The sequence below is a fragment of the Lolium perenne genome, chromosome 7 (assembly GCF_019359855.2).
Source record: "Lolium perenne isolate Kyuss_39 chromosome 7, Kyuss_2.0, whole genome shotgun sequence".
Taxonomy (NCBI): Eukaryota; Viridiplantae; Streptophyta; class Magnoliopsida; order Poales; family Poaceae; genus Lolium; species Lolium perenne.
In genome coordinates this window covers 292500429-292522625 of record NC_067250.2, presented here as the reverse complement: position 1 = coordinate 292522625, position 22197 = coordinate 292500429, and the positions used below count along the sequence as shown (strand labels likewise).

General features: G+C 42.5%; 1 pseudogene; it reads right to left on the bottom strand.

Moving 5' to 3' along the window:
* Positions 1–245: 245 nt before the first annotated feature.
* Positions 246–22197, bottom strand: part of LOC139833976 (uncharacterized) — a 37895-nt pseudogene continuing 15943 nt past the window's right edge.

Below are 22197 nucleotides of genomic sequence, written 5' to 3'. Positions count from 1 at the left end.
CTTGTTCTTATTTGCAACAACATGCAATCAAAATTTTGGCAGCATTTCGTTTGTATTTTCGACAATAAGCGGTGCAAATAAATAATCACAATAGAACAATATATAGCATCAACGATAGAACAGATTTCAACCATACAAGCATACTAATAGTCACAGTACATGAAAGATCATTCCAAATTGTCTAGAAAATGGCATACAAGTCATCCAAAAGAACGTTCCAGTTCATAGCATAGTAGCCCATACAATTACTGCAAATTATAGCACACTTGAAAGTTCTTCTCCACATACCGGCTCACCCAAACCAACTTGTTCTCGAGTTTAAGGGTCATGAATGCTTTAGCCGTCTTCGGGTTGTCAACAAGATGAGCATAGTAGTGAGAAATATGTCCTTCATCGAATCCATTGATTGCAGGCAAAGCATCCCACAAGCCATCTTGTATGGCATCATCATCTCCACCAGACTTGAAAAGAGCATCAGCCACCATTTTGAACCCATCTTTGAGAGTGGTCACTAGTGGATCATCTTCATTTTTCACAACCTTAGCCTTCTTTTTTGGTGGTCCTTTAGAGGTATACTCGGCAACATTTGGCGACACATTCACCTCACTTTCATCTTCGTCAAGATCAATAGATAGTGTGTCATTCTCGGACTTGGCATATTTCCCTGTTGTTGTAATGGATCCAAATATGGTTTCCATGGCACGGTAATGTTCAATTAGGGTATTCAAGTAAGGTGCATCAGATTTGAAGGCCTACAAAAACGTCCAAGTGAGTAGATAAAAATGTTAAAGTGGCTATCATTAATTAGACAAAAAAAACTTCAAGTGCTCATATAACAATCTTACATTGCAATCCCTTGAGATAGTGCATAGTTACGAAGAATGCAACAAACTACAACAATATCAACTTGTACTGGAAACAGAAAGAATGGTTTGGTATCATCCAAAATTTTGAACCTCCTCTTGAGAGATCCAAAAGCTCGCTCTATCGTCACTCGTAAAGACGAGTGCCTTAGGTTGAATAGCTCATTTTTATTTTGGACCGGGTTGCTGCCCCACTCGTTCAAATGGTATCTTGTTTGACGAAAAGGTGGCAAAAACCAGGCTTGGCTCCATATCCGGCATCAACTAGATAGAATTTTCCTAAACAAATAAAACAAGTTTTGGTGACAATGGTTCACACAATTTATAGGAAACTAAATCTTTGGCTATTTGTTACCTTCTGGTACTTGTAGGACTCTCTCACGCTCTATTGCATTAGCTAAAACAAGGGCATCATGCGTTGTCCCCTCCCAACCAGCCAACACATACGTGAACCGAATGTCAAAATCTACTGCTGCCATCATATTTTGAGTAGCAAAAGCCTTCCTACCACGAAATGATTCCACATCTTTGGTAACAGATGCTCGCACATGTGTACCATCGATAGCTCGTATGCAGTCCTATATTGTGAATAATATTAAATGACATAAATCATATCCTAAATAGCTAACGATTTTTTTTCGAAATACCTTAAAATATGGGTCAAATCGATGATTTCCTGCAATTTCTGTTGGGGTCTCCATTGATGGTGGCCTGATATAATCATTACGCAGCTCACCTATGGCGTGCAGGACACGTCTAAAAATATATGCTAATTGTCCCTAATGATAAACCAAAGTTTGTTGCAACAACCCTATTCCGAAGGTTATGTCCAACCGTATGTAGAAACAACGCCACTTGTTGCTCCACACACAAATGTTGACTATTTTCTAGCAATTTTTGATCTCTCAATATGTCACATAGCCGGAAAAAGGAGCTCTTTCAAACCTCAACATATTTGTACAAGTCACATCAGATTGCCAAATTTTATTGTTTAGATAGTCTATCCTTTGTTGATCTCTTTCATGCATTGGGCCATAGGTTATACGTGGTCTTCTCTTCCTTATAAGAGCTAGAACATGTACTGCAACCGTAGCAAGAGCCAAAAAAAACAGTAGCTACCCTAATCATCTTTTTCTTTTTATCCATCCTCTTGCCCATCTACAACATATGTATGCAATAAAAAATCACAAAATCAAAGATCTACAATATATGTATTGAAATTACAAAATCTAATTTCAATCAAGATTGATTTTTCTCATAAAATCAAGTGGTAATTGATGCAAATATAACATAGATCTGAGCTGAAATCAATGCAAGCAACATGGGCTAGATTTCATCTCGCCTTGCAGTCAACTTAAGTACTCCCATTTGACTGGCTGAATACTATGTTTGTGTGCACCGGATGCAAACATCGAGAGTTTTGACCTCCTTTTAAAATAAAAATGGGTTGTATATAATTCATGTTCATGAGATTGAAACAAAAGTTTATATTGTTAAGAATTTGACATCGTAGTACGAGGATGCTTGAATCCATTCAAGATAAGTCAGAACCGCAACAAGTGGTATCCAACATAACAAACTATTGTTATTTATCATCTACCAAATCGTCTACCTTTTCTCTCCATCAGTTATTTATTTGGCTATTTTCTAGTGCTATGTAGCATTGCTACGACTCTCGCGCACCATTAAGAGTTCTTTGAAGGGGTTCTCTCTGTCCCTCCCTATTGGCTTAATTGCTAGTAGATGATCAACATGATGAAATATGGTTTGACAACACGTTGAAATGGCATATCGAGACAATGGTTGAGCGATCAATGAGCGTAGTGATAACCCACAAGTATAGGGGATCGCAGCAGTCTTCGAGGGAAGTAAAACCCAAATTTATTGATTCGACACAAGGGGAGGTAAAGAATACTTATAAGCCTTAACAACTGAGTTGTCAATTCAGCTGCACCTGGAAAAGCACTAGCAACAGGGGTGATGTGAAAGTAGCAGTAATATGAGAGCAGTAGTAACAGTAACACAGCAGTAGTAATAGCAATATGAGAGCAATGGCACCGGAAAATAGTTGATACTACTTCCAATGACATGTAGAACGAGTATATGATGATGAAAGATGGACCGGGGTTCCCAGCTATCTACACTAGTGGTAACTCTCCAATAACAAGTGTTGGGTGAACAAATTACAATTGGGCAATTGATAGGAATCAAAGCATTAAGATAGAACATCAAGATTATTAATTATGTAGGCATGTTTTCCGTATATAGTCGTACGTGCTCGCAATGAGAAACTTGCACAACATCTTTTGTCCTACCAGCCGGTGGCAGCCGGGCCTCAAGGGAAACTACTGGATATTAAGGTACTCCTTTTAATAGAGTACCGGAGCAAAGCATTAACACTCCATGAAAACATGTGATCCTCACATCACTACCATCCCCTCCAGTTGTCCCGATTTCTGTCACTTCGGGGCCTTTGGTTCCGGACAGTGACATGTGCATACAACTTGTAGATACAATCTAAGCAATAAGTATAGAGCTCAAATCTAAGATCATGCCACTCGGGCCCTAGTGACAAGCATTAAGCATAACAAGATTGCAGCAACAATAACTTCATAAACTTTATAGATAGACTAATCATAATGTATCATACATCGGATCCCAACAAACACAACACCGATTACATCAGATGAATCTCAATCATGTAAGGCAGCTCATGAGACCATTGTATTGAAGTACATGGGGGAGAGTATACCGACATAGCTACTGCTAGAACCCGTAGTCCATGGGGGAACTACTCACGGAGCATGATGGAGGCGGTGGCGTCGATGGAGATGGCTTCCGGGGGCACTTCCCCGTCCCGGCAGGGTGCCGGAACAGAGAGTTCTGTCCCCCGAATTGGAGTTTCGCGACGGTGGCGGCGCCCCTGGAGTCTTTCTGGAGTTTCGTCAATTGGTACTGCGTTTTTAGGTCGAAAGGGATTTTATAGGCGAAGAGGCGGCGCAGGGGGGCACCTGGGGGCGCCTCACCCTAGGCTGGCGCGGGCCCAGGCTAGGCCGCTCCGCCTTATGGTGTGGTGGCCCTCTGGCCCCTCTCCGACTCTTTTTCGGTGTTCTGGAGCCTTCCGGGAAAAATAGGAGGTTTGGCGTTGATTTCGTCCAATTCCGAGAATATTGCCCGAACAGCCTTTCTGGAACCAAAAACAGCAGAAAACAGGAACTGGCACTGTGGCATCTTGTTAATAGGTTAGTTCCGGAAAACGCATGAAATCATCATAAAGTGCAAGCAAAACATGTAAGTATTGTCATAAAACAAGCATGGAACGACAGAAATTATGGATACGTCGGGGACGTATCAGCATCCCCAAGCTTAGTTCCTGCTCGTCCCGAGCAGGTAAACGATAAAAAGAATAATTTCTGTAGTGACATGCTACTTACATAACCTTGATCATACTATTACAAAGCATATGAAATGAATGAAGTAACTCAAGGCAATGATCTATAGTAGCTAACAAATAGATAACGTATAGCAAAACTTTTCATGAATAGTACTTTCAAGACAAGCATCAAAAGTCTTGCACAAGAGTTAACTCATAAAGCAATAAGTTCTAAGTAAAGGCATCGAAGCAACACAAAGGAAGATATAAGTTTCAGCGGTTGCTTTCAACTTTCAACATGCATATCTCATGGATAATTGTCAACATAAAGTAATATGGTGAATGCAAATAAGCAAGTATGTAAGAATCAATGCACAGTTGACACAAGTGTTTGCTTCTAAGATGGAAGGAAGTAGGTAAACTGACTCAACATAAAAGTAAAAGAATGGCCCTTCGCAGAGGGAAGCATTGATTGCTATATTTGTGCTAGAGCTTTGGTTTTGAAAACATATAGAGAGCATAAAAGTAAAGTTTTGAGAGGTGTTTGTTGTTGTCAACGAATGGTAGTGGGCACTCTAACCCCCTTGCCAGACAAACCTTCAAAGAGCGGCTCCCATTTTATTTTATTTTTGGGTGGCACTCCTTCCAACCTTTCTTTCACAAACCATGGCTAACCGAATCCTCGGGTGCCTGCCAACAATCTCATACCATGAAGGAGTGCCTTTTTATTTTAGTTTTATTATGATGACACTCCTCCCATCCTTTGCTTACACAAGCCATGGCTAACCGAATCCTTCGGGTGCCGTCCAACAATCACATACCATGGAGGAGTGTCTATTTGGGTTAATTAATTTGGGACTGGGAATCCCATTGCCAGCTCTTTTTGCAAAATTATTGGATAAGCGGATGAAGCCACTAGTCCATTGGTGAAAGTTGCCCAACAAGATTGAAAGATAAACACCACATACTTCCTCATGAGCTATAAAACATTAACACAAATTGAGAAGCATTTTGAATTGTTTAAAGGTAGCACTCAAGCAATTTACTTTGGAATGGCAGGAAATACCACATAGTAGGTAGGTATGGTGGACACAAATGGCATAGTGGTTGGCTCAAGGATTTTGGATGCATGAGAAGTATTCCCTCTCAGTACAAGGCTTAGGCTAGCAAGGTTGTTTGAAGCAAACACAAGTATGAACCGGTATAGCAAAACTTACATAAGAACATGTCGCAAGCATTATAATACTCTACACTGTCTTCCTTGTTGCTCAAACACTTTCACCAGAAAATATCTAGACCTTAAGAGAGATCAATTGCGCAAACCAATTTCAACAAGCTCTACGGTAGTTCTCCACTAATAGGTTTAAACTACATGAAAAAAAACTTAATCTACTTGAGAGCTCAAAACAATTGCCAAGTGTCAAATTATCCACAACATATGAGGCATTTTCTGTTTCCAACCAAACAATAAGTATTGTAGCTTCCAACTTTTATCATTGAACATTAAAAGTAAAACGAAGAACAAGTGTTCATATGAAAAAGCGGAGCGTGTATCTCTCCCAAACAAGGATTGCTAGGATCCGATCTTATTCAAACAAACAAAACGAAAATAAACACACAGACGCTCCAAGTAAAGCACATATGATGTGACCGAATAAAAATATAGTTTCAGGGGAGGAAACCTGATAAGTTGATGAAGAAGGGGATGCCCAAGGCATCCCCAAGCTTAGACGCTTGAGTCTTCTTGAAATATGCAGGGATGAACCACAGGGGCATCCCCAAGCTTTGACTTTTCACTCTTCTTGATCATATATCATCCTCCTCTCTTGACCCTTGAAAACTTCCTTCACACCAAACTTCTCATAAACTTCATTAGAGGGGTTAGTACTCAAAAAAATTGAATCCACCTTGGTCCTGTAGTGGCACATTGCAAGAACTCAATAAAACATTAGCTACAGCCCTCTATGTCTAGAGAGCCATGCTTAAAGTTCACAAGAGACAATGCAAAAAACAGAGACAGAATCTGCCAAAACAGAACAGCCAGTAAAGACGAATTTTAAATAAATACTTCCGTTGCTCAAATCAGAAAACTCAAAATTAATGAAAGTTGCGTATATATCTGAGGAACACGCACGTAAATTGGCATATTTTTCTGAGTTACCTACAGAGAAAACAGCCCAGATTCGTGACAGATAGAAATCTGTTTCTGCGCAGAAATCCAAATCTAGTATCAACCTTCGATTAGAGGCTTCACTTGGTACAACAAAACACAAAACTAAGATAAGGAGAGGTTGCTACAGTAGTAAACAACTTCCAAGACACAAATATAAAACAAAGTACTGTAGCAAAATAACACATGGGTTATCTCCCAAGAAGTTGCTTTCTTTATAGCCATTAAGATGGGCTCAGCAGTTTTAATGATGCACTCGCAAGAAATAGTATTTGAAGCAAAAGAGAGCATCAAGAGGCAAATTCAAAACACATTTAAGCCTAACATGCTTCCTATGCAAAGGAATCTTGTAAATAAACAAGTTCATGAAAAGCAAAGTAACAAGCATAGGAAGATAGAACAAGTGTAACTTCGAAATTTTAAGCATATAGAGAGGTGTTTTAGTACCATGCAAATTTCTACAACCATATTTTCCTCTCTCATAATAATTTTCAGTAGCTTCATGAATAAACTCAACAATATAACTATCACATGAAGCATACTTTTCATGATTTCCAAACACATAATTTTTATCAAGTTCAAGAATAGTGGAATTAAAACTTTCAAACTTACTTTTATTAATAATATAACAAGGTAGTTGATCAATCTCAAGAGATATGTGACTCATAGAATAAGTCAAGAACTCTCCAATCCCATTTTCATTAGTAGTACAATTAATATTATCAAGTAACATAGGACCGTCATCTAGAGCTTTATCATAAACATTTGCTAAGCAAAATTCTTTAGTACCATGCATTTCGACATCAGGCACAAACAAAGCATTATCATAAGATTTATCAAAGTAGCATGGATTATCATACATAATAGTAGCATAATTATTCTCGCAAGTATTACTCATAGGTACTATTTCAAGAGAATCCACAGGAACATAACATTCAACCTCTTTCGGTAAGCATGGAGGACAATCAAATAGTGTAAGAGTGTTGCGGTCAGAAACCCACCGGCGAGCAGCGACGGGCAACACAGTAGAGCCGGGAGGCTCCCAGGACTGCGGCTGGCCCTGGTCCCTCCGAGCAACGGCCCGCAAAGACTCGGCACGCACGTCCGATGCTGGTGCAAGGGCGTGCCACCTGACCTATACCTGGTCAGGAAGGTGATGGATGTGCCTCGCTTAGTTTCCTGCATGGCATACACGTAAACATTAAATACGAGCCTCGATCGGCTCTTAGGTTGTCCTGTGAATCGGCTCAAAGAGCCGATCCACCCATGATCCGTACGAGGTATACGAATATATGGTGGTCCTGCTTGATCAATATAAAGCTAAAACGACCTACTACGATTTAGGGTTTTCACCACATAATCGGAACATCCTACTCGTGATTGAGCCTGGCGGCCACGTACGATGATCGTAAACCGACCCTAGACAAGGCCTAAAAACCAACACGAAGTTGATCCCCGGAACATCCTGTCTAGGGCTAGCAAACTACACCCTATGCGCCACTGGATCCTTCAACCCGTTTGTAAGGCCTAACTATGCAGATATTAAACTAATCCTTGAAGAACAAGGAGCAATCATAACGGATCGGATCTACTAAATAATGATCAAGCGGGGTGCCGCCCTTACACCTAAGATAGGTGTAAGGGTGGCTAGACGTCTAAGGGTTGCACGACGACAGCATATGATACGATGAACAATGCTAACCCTAACACATCTAAGATAACTACGTTGCTCGCCATCAACAAGGCTTCAGCACGAGCAACGCATGAACAGCGAATAAACGTGTACTGCCTAGATCGCAAGATGCGATCTAGGCAGCATGATGCTTACCCGGAAGAAACCCTCGAGACAAGGGAGTTGGCGATGCGCCTAGATTGGTTTGTGGTGAACGTGATTGTTGTTTATTTCATAAACCCTAGATACATATTTATAGTCCGTAGACTTTCTAACGTGGGAATAATCCCAACCGGGCACGAGCCAAACTCTATCTAATCGACACGTATCCTACTATATTACAGATACACGGGCAAACTAGCCCAAACTTTGCATATAAGGCCGATTCATGTATTCCTTCCATGTATATTCTTCAAGCCCATCTCCAATCGCGGCCCACCTCTGATCCGGTCAAATTCTGGTGATAACACATGCCCCCCTGGTTTTGGAAATGACAATTCCAAAATCATTCTGCTTTTCCTTCGTCGGGTCATGTCGTGGCGAAACGAGAGCAAATCGCAGTATCCATCATCATGATGCCTTGCGTCCTCCGCTTCTCCGCGTGACCTGGCAAATTTTTTTTTCTTTGGGCACCACTTCCTCGGAAACTGCTGTGGCATTGAATCTCCACCGTATCCTTTTTATTTAACCGCATTGAGCAATTCGCTTCTCTATCCCCTCCTCATCCTCTATTCCTCTGTAGCACTCGAAAAACCTTCTCCCACCATGGACTCTTCCTCCTCTTCCTCCTCCGGTCTTTCCTACCGGTCTTCCTCCTCCCGCGAGCCGACGCCGGAGGACATACGCGCCCCCGAGGAGTGGGATCAGGAGGACCACGCCTCCTCCGTCGGGTCCGAGGACGACAAGTCCTTGACCAGCGGAGATGAAGACCTCCAGTTCCTTGCTGATGGGGAGCTGGAGTCGGAGAGAGAGGACGACTCGTTCTCCTGGGACGGTTACACCTCTTCTGAGGAAGAGGAGGAGGAAGACGACGACGACGACTCCCTCGAGGGTTACCCGCCGGCGAAACCTCCGCACCTGGTGGGATGACGACGACAGCGACGACGACGAGGAGGATGAAGCTCCCGTAGAGGGCTACGGGGGCAGCGACGAGGAGCCCGCCGGCAGCAGTGCCGACGAGAGCTCCGAGGACGACGACGAGGGCAGCGACGAGCCGTAGACTAGGATCTACTAGTATAGGCCTAGTAGTAGTAGATTGGTCAATAGACCTTTCTTTTGTTCTTCCTTCCTCGAGCAATCGGCTCTTTCTTTGTAAGAAATCCCATTATCAATGAAGAAGTATTTCCCTATTAATTTTGCTTTCTTGTCAACTTTTCTGATTGTCGAACGAAGTCGCTGTACAGAGAGCCGATGGCAGGGCATCGGCTTGCACTAGTTGCCTATTCACATGGTCAAACAGGTCCAGCCCATGTCCAAACCATCCCCCAACCTTAACTGCACAGATTCAACTCCTCAGTAAATCCACTAGGAGATTTATCTCAAATATCATGATCTCTGATCTGAATCCGATCTGTTAACCTGCTCAATTGAGCTTGTTCCTCTAGAGTCGATAACAATGCATCGGCTTTTATTATTCTGAAGTCGATGTCCGTGCATCGGCTGTACTAGCATACTATTGTCTTCGCATATTTTCTCAAGTCGATGTCTGTGCATCGGCTGTGATTTGTATGTACACACACACATTAATTTTTTACCGGCCGATTTAAAATCGGCCCCCATATCTCACTGTCCATCATCCCACATGCTTGGGAAATACTTCTTGAGATGTTGGCCATTGACGGCCACTGGGAACTTCACACCATCCAACTGTTCAAGCATGTAGGCATTGCCCTTCAGAACCTGGATGACTTTGTAAGGACCGTGCCAATTAGGAGACCATTTGCCATATGCTTTATCCTTGGTTCCTAGTGGCAACACGGCTTCCCATACTAGATCACCAACTTGAAACTCCTTTGGTCTCACCTTCTTATTGTATGCCCGAGCTACCCTGGCTTTGTTCTCTTTAATCTTCTCCAACGACCAAAGTCTGAGTTCCGTTGCATCCTCAATAGTGTCACTCATCAGGGTTGCATACTCTTCAGGTGTCAGGTCATTCTGAAACGTGACACGTCTCGATCCAGCCGTAATTTCCCAAGGTAATATGGCCTCCTGCCCATAGAAAAGCTGGTACGGCGAAGTCTTTATAGCTCCATGGCATGACATGCGATAGGCCCACAAAGCTTCTGACAACGTCTCATGCCACACCCTAGGGTTCTTGTCAATCTTCCTCTTAATCAGCTTGATCAGGCTTTGATTGGATGCTTCGGCTTGCCCGTTGGCTTGAGCATAGTATGGAGATGATCGGATTAGCTTAATCCCCATGTCATCGCAGAACTTTCTGAATTCTTTAGAGACAAAAACCGAACCTCCATCGGTCGTGATGGTTTGGGGAATCCCGAACCTATGAATGACATGTTCTTTGACAAATTGGATAACATCTTCTGATTTTACCTTCTTCATGGGAACGGCCTCCACCCATTTGGTGAAATAATCTGTAATGGCCAGAATCCACTCGTGGTTTTTGCTCGACGGAGGATGGATTTTGCCGATCATATCCATGCCCCAACCTCGAAATGGCCAAGGTTTGATGATGGGGTTCATCGCTGATGCGGGTACCATCTGAATTTTTCTGAACATCTGACACGCTTGGCATCCCTTGTAGTACTTGAAGCAGTTCTCAAGCATGGTAGGCCAATAAAACCCTGATCGCCTAATTAACCACTTCATCTTATGAGCCGATTGGTGAGTTCCACAGGCGCCTTCATGCACCTCATGTAAGAGCCGATTAGACTCAGTTGGTCCCAGGCATTTGAGTAGTAACCCTTCCAACGTCCTGTAGAACATGTCATCTCCTATAAGGACATATTTCGTAGCCTTGTATCTTATCCTTTTAGGTGCCCCCCGAGCCGGATGATACGTCTCCGACGTATCGATAATTTCTTATGTTCTATGCCACATTATTGATGATACCTACATGTTTTATGCACACTTTATGTCATATTCGTGCATTTTCTGGAACTAACCTATTAACAAGATGCCGAAGTGCCAGTTCCTGTTTTCTGCTGTTTTTGGTTTCAGAAATCCTAGTAACGAAATATTCTCGGAATTGGACGAAACGAAGACCCAGGGTCCTATTTTTCCACGGAGCTTCCAGAAGACCGAAGAACACACGAAGTGGGGCCACGAGGTGGCCAAACCACAGGGCCGCGCGGCCCAGGGGGGGCCCGCGCCGCCCTATGGTGTGGCCCCCTCGTCTGGCCCCCGACTCTGCCCTTCCGCCTACTTAAAGCCTCCGTCGCGAAACCCCTGATGCGAAAAAACCACGATACGGAAAACCTTCCAGAGACGCCGCCGCCGCCGATCCCATCTCGGGGGATTCTGGAGATCTCCTCCGGCACCCTGCCGGAGAGGGGATTCATCTCCCGGAGGACTCTACACCGCCATGGTCGCCTCCGGAGTGATGAGTGAGTAGTTCACCCCTGGACTATGGGTCCATAGCAGTAGCTAGATGGTTGTCTTCTCCTCATTGTGCTTCATTGTTGGATCTTGTGAGCTGCCTAACATGATCAAGATCATCTATCTGTAATTCTATATGTTGTGTTTGTCGGGATCCGATGGATAGAGAATACCATGTCATGTTAATTATCAAGTTATTATACATGTGTTGTTTATGATCTTGCATGCTCTCCGTTTCTAGTAGAGGCTCTGGCCAAGTTTTTACTTTTAACTCCAAGAGGGAGTACTTATGCTCGATAGTGGGTTCATGCCTGCATTGACACCTGGGACAGTGACAGAAAGTTCTAAGGTTGTGTTGTGCTGTTGCCACTAGGGATAAAACATTGGCGCTATGTCCGAGGATGTAGTTGTTGATTACATTACGCACCATACTTAATGCAATTGTCTGTTGCTTTGCAACTTAATACTGGAGGGGGTTCGGATGATAACCTGAAGGTGGACTTTTTAGGCATAGATGCAGTTGGATGGCGGTCTATGTACTTTGTCGTAATGCCCAATTAAATCTCACTATACTTATCATGTCATGTATGTGCATTGTTATGCCCTCTCTATTTGTCAATTGCCCGACTGTAATTTGTTCACCCAACATGCTTTTATCTTATGGGAGAGACACCTCTAGTGAACTGTGGACCCCGGTCCATTCTTTTAATACTGAAATACAAATCTGCTGCAATACTTGTTTTTACTGTTTTCTCTGCAAACAATCATCTTCCACACAATACGGTTAATCCTTTGTTACAGCAAGCCGGTGAGATTGACAACCTCACTGTTTCGTTGGGGCAAAGTACTTTGGTTGTGTTGTGCAGGTTCCACGTTGGCGCCGGAATCTCTGGTGTTGCGCCGCACTACATCCCGCCGCCATCAACCTTCAACGTGCTTCTTGACTCCTACTGGTTCGATTAAACCTTGGTTTCTTACTGAGGGAAACTTGCCGCTGTGCGCATCACACCTTCCTCTTGGGGTTCCCAACGGACGTGTCAACTACACGCATCAAGCAAATTTCTGGCGCCGTTGCCGGGGAGATCAAGACACGCTGCAAGGGGAGTCTCCACTTCTCAATCTCTTTACTTTGTTTTTGTCTTGCTTTATTTTATTTACTACTTTGTTTGCTGCACTTATATCAAAACACAAAAAAATTAGTTGCTAGCTTTACTTTATTTACTGTCTTGTTTGCTATATCAAAAACACAAAAAAATTAGTTTACTTGCATTTACTTTATCTAGTTTGCTTTATTTACTACTGCTAAAATGGCCAACCCTGAAAATACTAAGTTGTGTGACTTCACTAGCACAAATAATAATGATTTCTTATGCACACCTATTGCTCCACCTGCTACTACAGCAGAATTCTTTGAAATTAAACCTGCTTTACTTAATCTTGTCATGAGAGAGCAATTTTCTGGTGTTAGTTCTGATGATGCTGCTGCCCATCTCAATAATTTTATTGAACTATGTGAAATGCAAAAATATAAAGATGTAGATGGTGACATTATAAAATTAAAATTGTTCCCTTTCTCATTAAGAGGAAGAGCTAAAGATTGGTTGCTATCTCTGCCTAAGAATAGTATTGATTCCTGGACTAAATGCAAGGATGCTTTTATTGGTAGATATTATCCCCCTGCTAAAATTATATCTTTGAGGAGTAGCATAATGAATTTTAAACAATTGGATAATGAACATGTTGCTCAAGCTTGGGAAAGAATGAAATCTCTGGTTAAAAATTGCCCAACCCATGGACTGACTACTTGGATGATCATCCAAACCTTCTATGCAGGACTAAATTTTTCTTCGCGGAATTTATTGGATTCAGCTGCTGGAGGTACCTTTATGTCCATCACTCTTGGTGAAGCAACAAAGCTTCTTGATAATATGATGGTTAATTACTCTGAATGGCACACGGAAAGAGCTCCACAAGGTAAGAAGGTAAATTCTGTTGAAGAATCCTCTTCCTTGAATGATAAGGTTGATGCTATTATGTCTATGCTTGCGAATGATAGGACTAATGTTGATCCTAATAATGTTCCATTAGCTTCATTGGTTGCCCAAGAAGAACATGTTGATGTAAACTTCATTAAAAATAATAATTTCAACAACAATGCTTATCGGAACAATTCTAGTAATAACTATAGGCCATATCCTTATAATAATGGTAACGGTTATGCTAATTCTTATGGGAATTCTTACAACAATAATAGGAATACACCCCCTGGACTTGAGGCCATGCTTAAAGAATTTATTAGTACACAAACTGCCTTTAACAAATCTGTTGAGGAAAAGCTCAATAAAATTGATATTCTTGTTTCTAGAGTTGATAGTCTTGCCTCTGATGTTGATCTTTTGAAATCGAAAGTTATGCCTAATAGGGATATTGAAAATAAAATTGTTACTACAGCAAATGCCATCCAAGTTAGAATTAATGAGAATATAAGATTAATGGCTGAACTGCGTGCTAGGTGGGATAGAGAAGAAAATGAAAAACTAGCTAAAAAGGAAAATGTAGCTAAAATTTGGACTATTACCACCACTAGCAATGCTAATGATTCATATGTTGCTGCACCTCCTACTATCCATGATAAAATAATTGGTGTTGGCAATGTTTCTACTCCTAGTGCAAAGCGCGCAAAATTACCTGAAACTGCTAAAACTGCTGAAACTGCTTGTGATAAAACTGCTGAAATTTTTTCCAACCTTGGGGATGATAATCCCATTGCTTTAGATTGTAATGATTTAGATTTTGATGATTGCCATATCTCTGAAGTTATAAAGTTCTTGCAAAAACTTGCTAAGAGTCCCAATGCTAGCGCTATAAATTTGGCTTTCACAAAACATATTACAAATGCTCTCATAAAAGCTAGAGAAGAGAAACTAAAACTTGCAACTTCTATTCCTAGAAAGCTAGAGGATGGTTGGGAGCCCATCATTAAAATGAGAGTCAAAGATTTTGATTGTAATGCCTTATGTGATCTTGGTGCAAGTATTTCTGTTATGCCTAAAAAAGTCTATGATATGCTTGACTTGCCACCATTGAAGAATTGTTATTTGGATGTTAATCTCGCTGATAATGCTAAAAAGAAACCTTTGGGGAAAGTTGATAATGTTCATATTATGGTTAACAATAACCTTGTCCCCGTTGATTTTGTTGTCTTGGATATTGAATGCAATGCATCTTGCCCCATTATATTGGGAAGACCTTTTCTTCGAACCGTTGGTGCTACTATTGATATGAAGGAAGGTAATATTAAATATCAATTTCCTCTCAAGAAAGGTATGGAACACTTCCCTAGAAAGAGAATGAAGGTACCTTATGATTCTATTATTAGAACAAATTACGATGTTGATGCTTCATCTCTCGATGTTACTTGAGTTACACTTTCTGCGCCTAGCTGAAAGGCGTTAAAGAAAAGCGCTTATGGGAGACAACCCATGTTTTTACTCCAGTATTTTTGTTTTATATTTGTGTCTTGGAAGTTGTTTACTACTGTAGCAACCTCTCCTTATCTTAGTTTTATGTTTTGTTGTGCCAAGTAAAGTCTTTGATAGAAAAGTAAGTACTAGATTTGGATTACTGCGCAGTTCCAGATTTCTTTGCTGTCACGAATCTGGGTCTATCTCCCTGTAGGTACCTCAGAAAATTACGCCAATTTACAAGCATGATCCTCAGATATGTACGCAACTTTCATTCAATTTGAGCATTTTCGTTTGAGCAAGTCTGGTGGCCTAATAAAATCCATCTTTACGGACTGTTCTGTTTTGACAGATTCTGTCTTTTATTTCGCATTGCCTCTTTTGCTATGTTGGATGAATTTCTTTGATCCACTAATGTCCAGTAGCTTTATGCAATGTCCAGAAGTGTTAAGAATGATTGTGTCACCTCTGAACATGTGAATTTTTATTATGCACTAACCCTCTAATGAGTTGTTTCGAGTTTGGTGTGGAGGAAGTTTTCAAGGGTCAAGAGAGGAGTATGATGCAATATGATCAAGGAGAGTGAAAGCTCTAAGCTTGGGGATGCCCCGGTGGTTCACCCCTGCATATATTAAGAAGACTCAAGCATCTAAGCTTGGGGATGCCCAAGGCATCCCCTTCTTCATCGACAACATTATCAGGTTCCTCCCCTGAAACTATATTTTTATTCGGCCACATCTTATGCACTTTGCTTGGAGCGTCGGTTTGTTTTTGTTTTTTGTTTTATTTGAATAAAATGGATCCTAGCATTCACTTTATGGGAGAGAGACACGCTCCGCTGTTGCATATGGACAAATATGTCCTTAGGCTCTACTCATAGTATTCATGGCGAAGTTTCTTCTTCGTTAAATTGTTATATGGTTGGAATTGGAAAATGATACATGTAGTAACTCTAAAATGTCTTGGATAATTTGATACTTGGCAATTGTTGTGCTCATGTTTAAGCTCTTGCATCATATACTTTGCACCCATTAATGAATAAATACTTAGAGCTTGCTAATTTGGTTTGCATATTTGGTTTCTCTAGAGTCTAGATAACATCTAGTATTGAGTTTTGAACAACAAGGAAGACGGTATGGAGTCTTATAATGTTTACCATATGTCTTTTATGTGAGTTTTGCTGTACCGTTCATCCTTGTGTTTGTTTCAAATAACCTTGCTAGCCTAAACCTTGTATCGAGAGGGAATACTTCTCATGCATCCAAAATACTTGAGCCAACCACTATGCCAATTGTGTCCACCATACCTACCTACTACATGGTATTTATCCGCCATTCCAAAGTAAATTGCTTGAGTGCTACCTTTAAAATTCCATCATTCACCTTTGCAATATATAGCTCATGGGACAAATAGCTTAAAAACTATTGTAGTATTGAATATGTACTTATGCACTTTATCTCTTATTAAGTTGCTTGTTGAGCGATAACCATGTTTCTGGGGACGCCATCAACTATTCTTTGTTGGATATCATGTGAGTTGCTATGCATGTCCGTCTTGTCTGAAGCAAGAGAGATCTACCACCTTCATGGTTGGAGCATGCATGTTGTTAGAGAAGAACTTTGGGCCGCTAACTAAAGCCATGATTCATGGTGGAAGTTTCAGTTTGGACATATATCCTCAATCTCATATGAGAATAATAATTGTTGCCACATGCTTATGCATTAAAGAGGAGTCCATTATCTGTTGTCCATGTTGTCCCGGTATGGATGTCTAAGTTGAGAATAATCAAAAGCGAGAAATCCAAAATGCGAGCTTTCTCCTTAGACCTTTGTACAGGCGGCATGAAGGTACCCCATTGTGACACTTGGTCAAAACATGTGCATTGCAAAGATCCGGTAGTCCAAGTTAATTAGGACAAGGTGCGGGCACTATTAGTATACTATGCATGAGACTTGCAACTTGTAAGATATAATGTACATAACTCATATGCTTTATTACTACCGTTGACAAAATTGTTTCATATTTTCAAAATAAAAGCTCTAGCACAAATATAGCAATCGATGCTTTCCTCTTTGAAGGACCATTCTCTTTACTTTTATGTTGAGTCAGTTCACCTATTTCTCTCCACCTCAAGAAGCAAACACTTGTGTGAACCGTGCATTGATTCCTACATACTTGCATATTGTACTTGTTATAATACTCTATGTTGACAATTATCCATGAGATATACATGTTACAAGTTGAAAGCAACCGCTGAAACTTAATCTTCCTTTGTGTTGCTTCAATGCCTTTACTTTGATTTATTGCTTTATGAGTTAACTCTTATGCAAGACTTATTAATACTTGTCTTGAAGTACTATTCATGAAAAGTCTTTGCTATATGATTCACCTGTTTACTCATGTCATTACCATTGTTTTGATCGCTGCATCCACTACATATGTTTACAAATAGTATGATCAAGGTTATGATGGCATATCACTTCAGAAATTATCTTTGTTATCGTTTTACCTGCTCGGGACGAGCAGAACTAAGCTTGGGGATGCTTGATACGTCTCCGACGTATCGATAATTTCTTATGTTCTATGCCACATTATTGATGATACCTACATGTTTTATGCACACTTTATGTCATATTCGTGCATTTTCTGGAACTAACCTATTAACAAGATGCCGAAGTGCCGGTTCACATTTTTCTGTTTGTTTTGGTTTCAGAAATCCTAGTAACGAAATATTCTCGGAATTGGACGAAACGAAGACCCAGGGTCCTATTTTTCCACGGAGCTTCCAGAAGACCGAAGAACACACGAAGTGGGGCCACGAGGTGGCCAAACCATAGGGCCGCGCGGCCCAGGGGGGCCCGCGCCGCCCTATGGTGTGGCCCCCTCGTCTGGCCCCCGACTCTGCCCTTCCGCCTACTTAAAGCCTCCGTCGCGAAACCCCTGATGCGAAAAACCACGATACGGAAAACCTTCCAGAGACGCCGCCGCCGCCGATCCCATCTCGGGGGATTCTGGAGATCTCCTCCGGCACCCTGCCGGAGAGGGGATTCATCTCCCGGAGGACTCTACACCGCCATGGTCGCCTCCGGAGTGATGAGTGAGTAGTTCACCCCTGGACTATGGGTCCATAGCAGTAGCTAGATGGTTGTCTTCTCCTCATTGTGCTTCATTGTTGGATCTTGTGAGCTGCCTAACATGATCAAGATCATCTATCTGTAATTCTATATGTTGTGTTTGTCGGGATCCGATGGATAGAGAATACCATGTCATGTTAATTATCAAGTTATTATACATGTGTTGTTTATGATCTTGCATGCTCTCCGTTTCTAGTAGAGGCTCTGGCCAAGTTTTTACTTTTAACTCCAAGAGGGAGTACTTATGCTCGATAGTGGGTTCATGCCTGCATTGACACCTGGGACAAGGATGTGAGAAAGTTCTAAGGTTGTGTTGTGCTGTTGCCACTAGGGATAAAACATTGGCGCTATGTCCGAGGATGTAGTTGTTGATTACATTACGCACCATACTTAATGCAATTGTCTGTTGCTTTGCAACTTAATACTGGAGGGGGTTCGGATGATAACCTGAAGGTGGACTTTTTAGGCATAGATGCAGTTGGATGGCGGTCTATGTACTTTGTCGTAATGCCCAATTAAATCTCACTATACTTATCATGTCATGTATGTGCATTGTTATGCCCTCTCTATTTGTCAATTGCCCGACTGTAATTTGTTCACCCAACATGCTTTTATCTTATGGGAGAGACACCTCTAGTGAACTGTGGACCCCGGTCCATTCTTTTAATACTGAAATACAAATCTGCTGCAATACTTGTTTTTACTGTTTTCTCTGCAAACAATCATCTTCCACACAATACGGTTAATCCTTTGTTACAGCAAGCCGGTGAGATTGACAACCTCACTGTTTCGTTGGGGCAAAGTACTTTGGTTGTGTTGTGCAGGTTCCACGTTGGCGCCGGAATCTCTGGTGTTGCGCCGCACTACATCCCGCCGCCATCAACCTTCAACGTGCTTCTTGACTCCTACTGGTTCGATTAAACCTTGGTTTCTTACTGAGGGAAACATGCCGCTGTGCGCATCACACCTTCCTCTTGGGGTTCCCAACGGACGTGTCAACTACACGCATCACCGGATCCTTCAAATAATTGAAGATATCGGCTCTCCAATCATCCTGTTCCAGGAACTGCACCTGAACTTCTGACCCGTCTGGTACGTCCTTGTATCCCGACGCCATCTGTGCGAGATCATTGGCGTCGGTATTCTGAGACCTTGGGACCCAATTGAAATTGATGTACCGAAAATGTGTCATCAGCTCACGACATTCCATCCAATATGGAAAAAGTGACTCACTCTCGCACTTGTATTCGTCCGTGAGTTGGGAGATCACCAACTTCGAGTCTCCAAAAAGCTCCACTGCCTCTGCCCCGGCTTCCAAAAGCAACTCCATTCCCTTGCGCACTGCCTCATACTCAGCAACATTGTTGGTGCAAGGGGTAGATAGCCTGATGGCGAAAGAATATGTTGCCCCCCAAGGCGACACGAGCAGAATGCCGATGCCACAACCATCGTCACAAGCCGATCCATCGAAGAACATAGCCCATGCACGTACAGATAGTGCTGCTATATTAGTATTAATCCGTTCAGCTATAAGATCGGCCAACGCTTGTCCCTTGACTGCTTTCGCAGGCTGATACCGAAGATCGAACTCCGACAACGCAAACATCCACTTACCAAGTCGGCCTTTCAAAACAGGGGCCGACAGCATGTGCTTGACAACGTCTGACTTGCATATGACGATGATCTCTGCCGTCAAAAGGATGTGATGAAGCTTGGTGCAGGTGAAGAACAGGCAAAGGCAAAGCTTCTTGACCTCAGGATACCTTGTCTCTGCATCCAACATCCTTCTGCTGAGGTAGAAAACGACATTTTCAACACCCTCATAGAGTTGCACCACCATCGAAGCGATGGACGTGTCAGCTATTGATAAGTAGATATAGAACGGCCTGTCTTGTTGGGGCGGAACTAGCACAGGCGGCGTTGTCAGATACCACTTAATCTCATCAAACGCCTGCTGCTGTTCTGCCCCCCAGTGAAACTCGTCATCAGATTTAATTTTCACCAGCGCTATGAACGGCTCGATTCGTCCTGACAGGTTAGAGATGAATCGTCGGACAAAGTTGATCTTGCCGATAAGACGTTGGAGCTCCTTCTTCGTGGTGGGCGGCTGCATGGTACGCACTGCCTCTTGACTTTTCAGGCCGATCTCAATTCCCCGTTCATGAACCAGAAAACCTAGGAACTGACCGGCCGTCACACCAAAAGCACACTTCTTTGGATTCATTCTCAGTCCGAACTTCCGAGTTTGGTCTAGGATGCGTCGCAAATCATCCAAGTGTCCCTCCATGGAGACAGATTTGACTACCACGTCATCGATGTAGATTTCCACCAACTTGCAGATCAGGTCGTGAAATATATAATTCATGGCTCTCTGGTACGTTGCACCAGCATTCTTCAACCCAAAGGTCATGACTACATATTCAAACAAGCCTACTACCCCTGGTACTCTGAATGCGGTCTTGTGTATATCTTCTGGAGCCATGAAGATTTGGTTATAGCCGGCGTTGCCATCCATGAAGCTCAACACCTTGTGGCCAGCAGCTGCATTGATCAACGTTTCTGCCACAGGCATCGGATATTCATCTTTTGGAGTGGCTCTGTTGAGATCTCGGAAATCGATGGCCACACGCCATCGGCCGTCCTTCTTCTCTACAGGAACGATACTGGAGATCCATTCAGCATACCTGCATGGCCTGATGAACCCGGCGGCTGATACGTCTCCGACGTATCGATAATTTCTTATGTTCCATGCCACATTATTGATGTTATCTACATGTTTTATGCACACTTTATGTCATATTCGTGCATTTTCTGGAACTAACCTATTAACAAGATGCCGAAGTGCCGATTCTTTGTTTTCTCATTGTTTTTGGTTTCAGAAATCCTAGTAAGGAAATATTCTCGGAATTGGACGAAATCAAAGCCCAGGGGCCTATTTTTCCACGAAGCTTCCAGAAGTCCGAAGGAGAGACGAAGAGGGGCGACGAGGGGGCCACACCCTAGGGCGGCGCGGCCCCCCCTTGGCCGCGCGGCCCTGTGGTGTGGGGCCCCCGTGCTGCCTCTTGACCTGCCCTTCCGCCTACAAATAGCCTCCGTGACGAAACCCCCAGTACCGGGAACCACGATACGGAAAACCTTCCAGAGACGCCGCCGCCGCCGATCCCATCTCGGGGGATCCAGGAGATCGCCTCCGGCACCCTGCCGGAGAGGGGAATCATCTCCCGGAGGACTCTACGCCGCCATGGTCGCCTCCGGTGTGATGTGTGAGTAGTCTACCCCTGGACTATGGGTCCATAGCAGTAGCTAGATGGTTGTCTTCTCCCCATTGTGCTATCATTGTCGGATCTTGTGAGCTGCCTATCATGATCAAGATCATCTATATGTAATTCTATATGTTGCGTTTGTTGGGATCCGATGAATAGAGAATACTTGTTATGTTGATTATCAAAGTTATGCTTATGTGTTGTTTATGATCTTGCATGCTCTCCGTTACTAGTAGATGCTCTGGCCAAGTAGATGCTTGTAACTCCAAGAGGGAGTACTTATGCTCGATAGTGGGTTCATGCCTGCATTGACACAGGACAAGTGTGAGAAAGTTCTAAGGTTGTGTTGTCTTGTTGCCACTAGGGATAAAACATTGATGCTATGTCTAAGGATGTAGTTGTTGATTACATTACGCACCATACTTAATGCAATTGTCTGTTGCTTGCAACTTAATACTGGAGGGGGTTCGGATGATAACCTGAAGGTGGACTTTTTAGGCATAGATGCAGTTGGATGGCGGTCTATGTACTTTGTCGTAATGCCCAATTAAATCTCACTATACTCATCATGATATGTATGTGCATTGTCATGCTCTCTTTATTTGTCAATTGCCCAACTGTAATTTGTTCACCCAACATGCTGTTCGTCTTATGGGAGAGACACCTCTAGTGAACTGTGGACCCCGGTCCAATTCTCTTTACT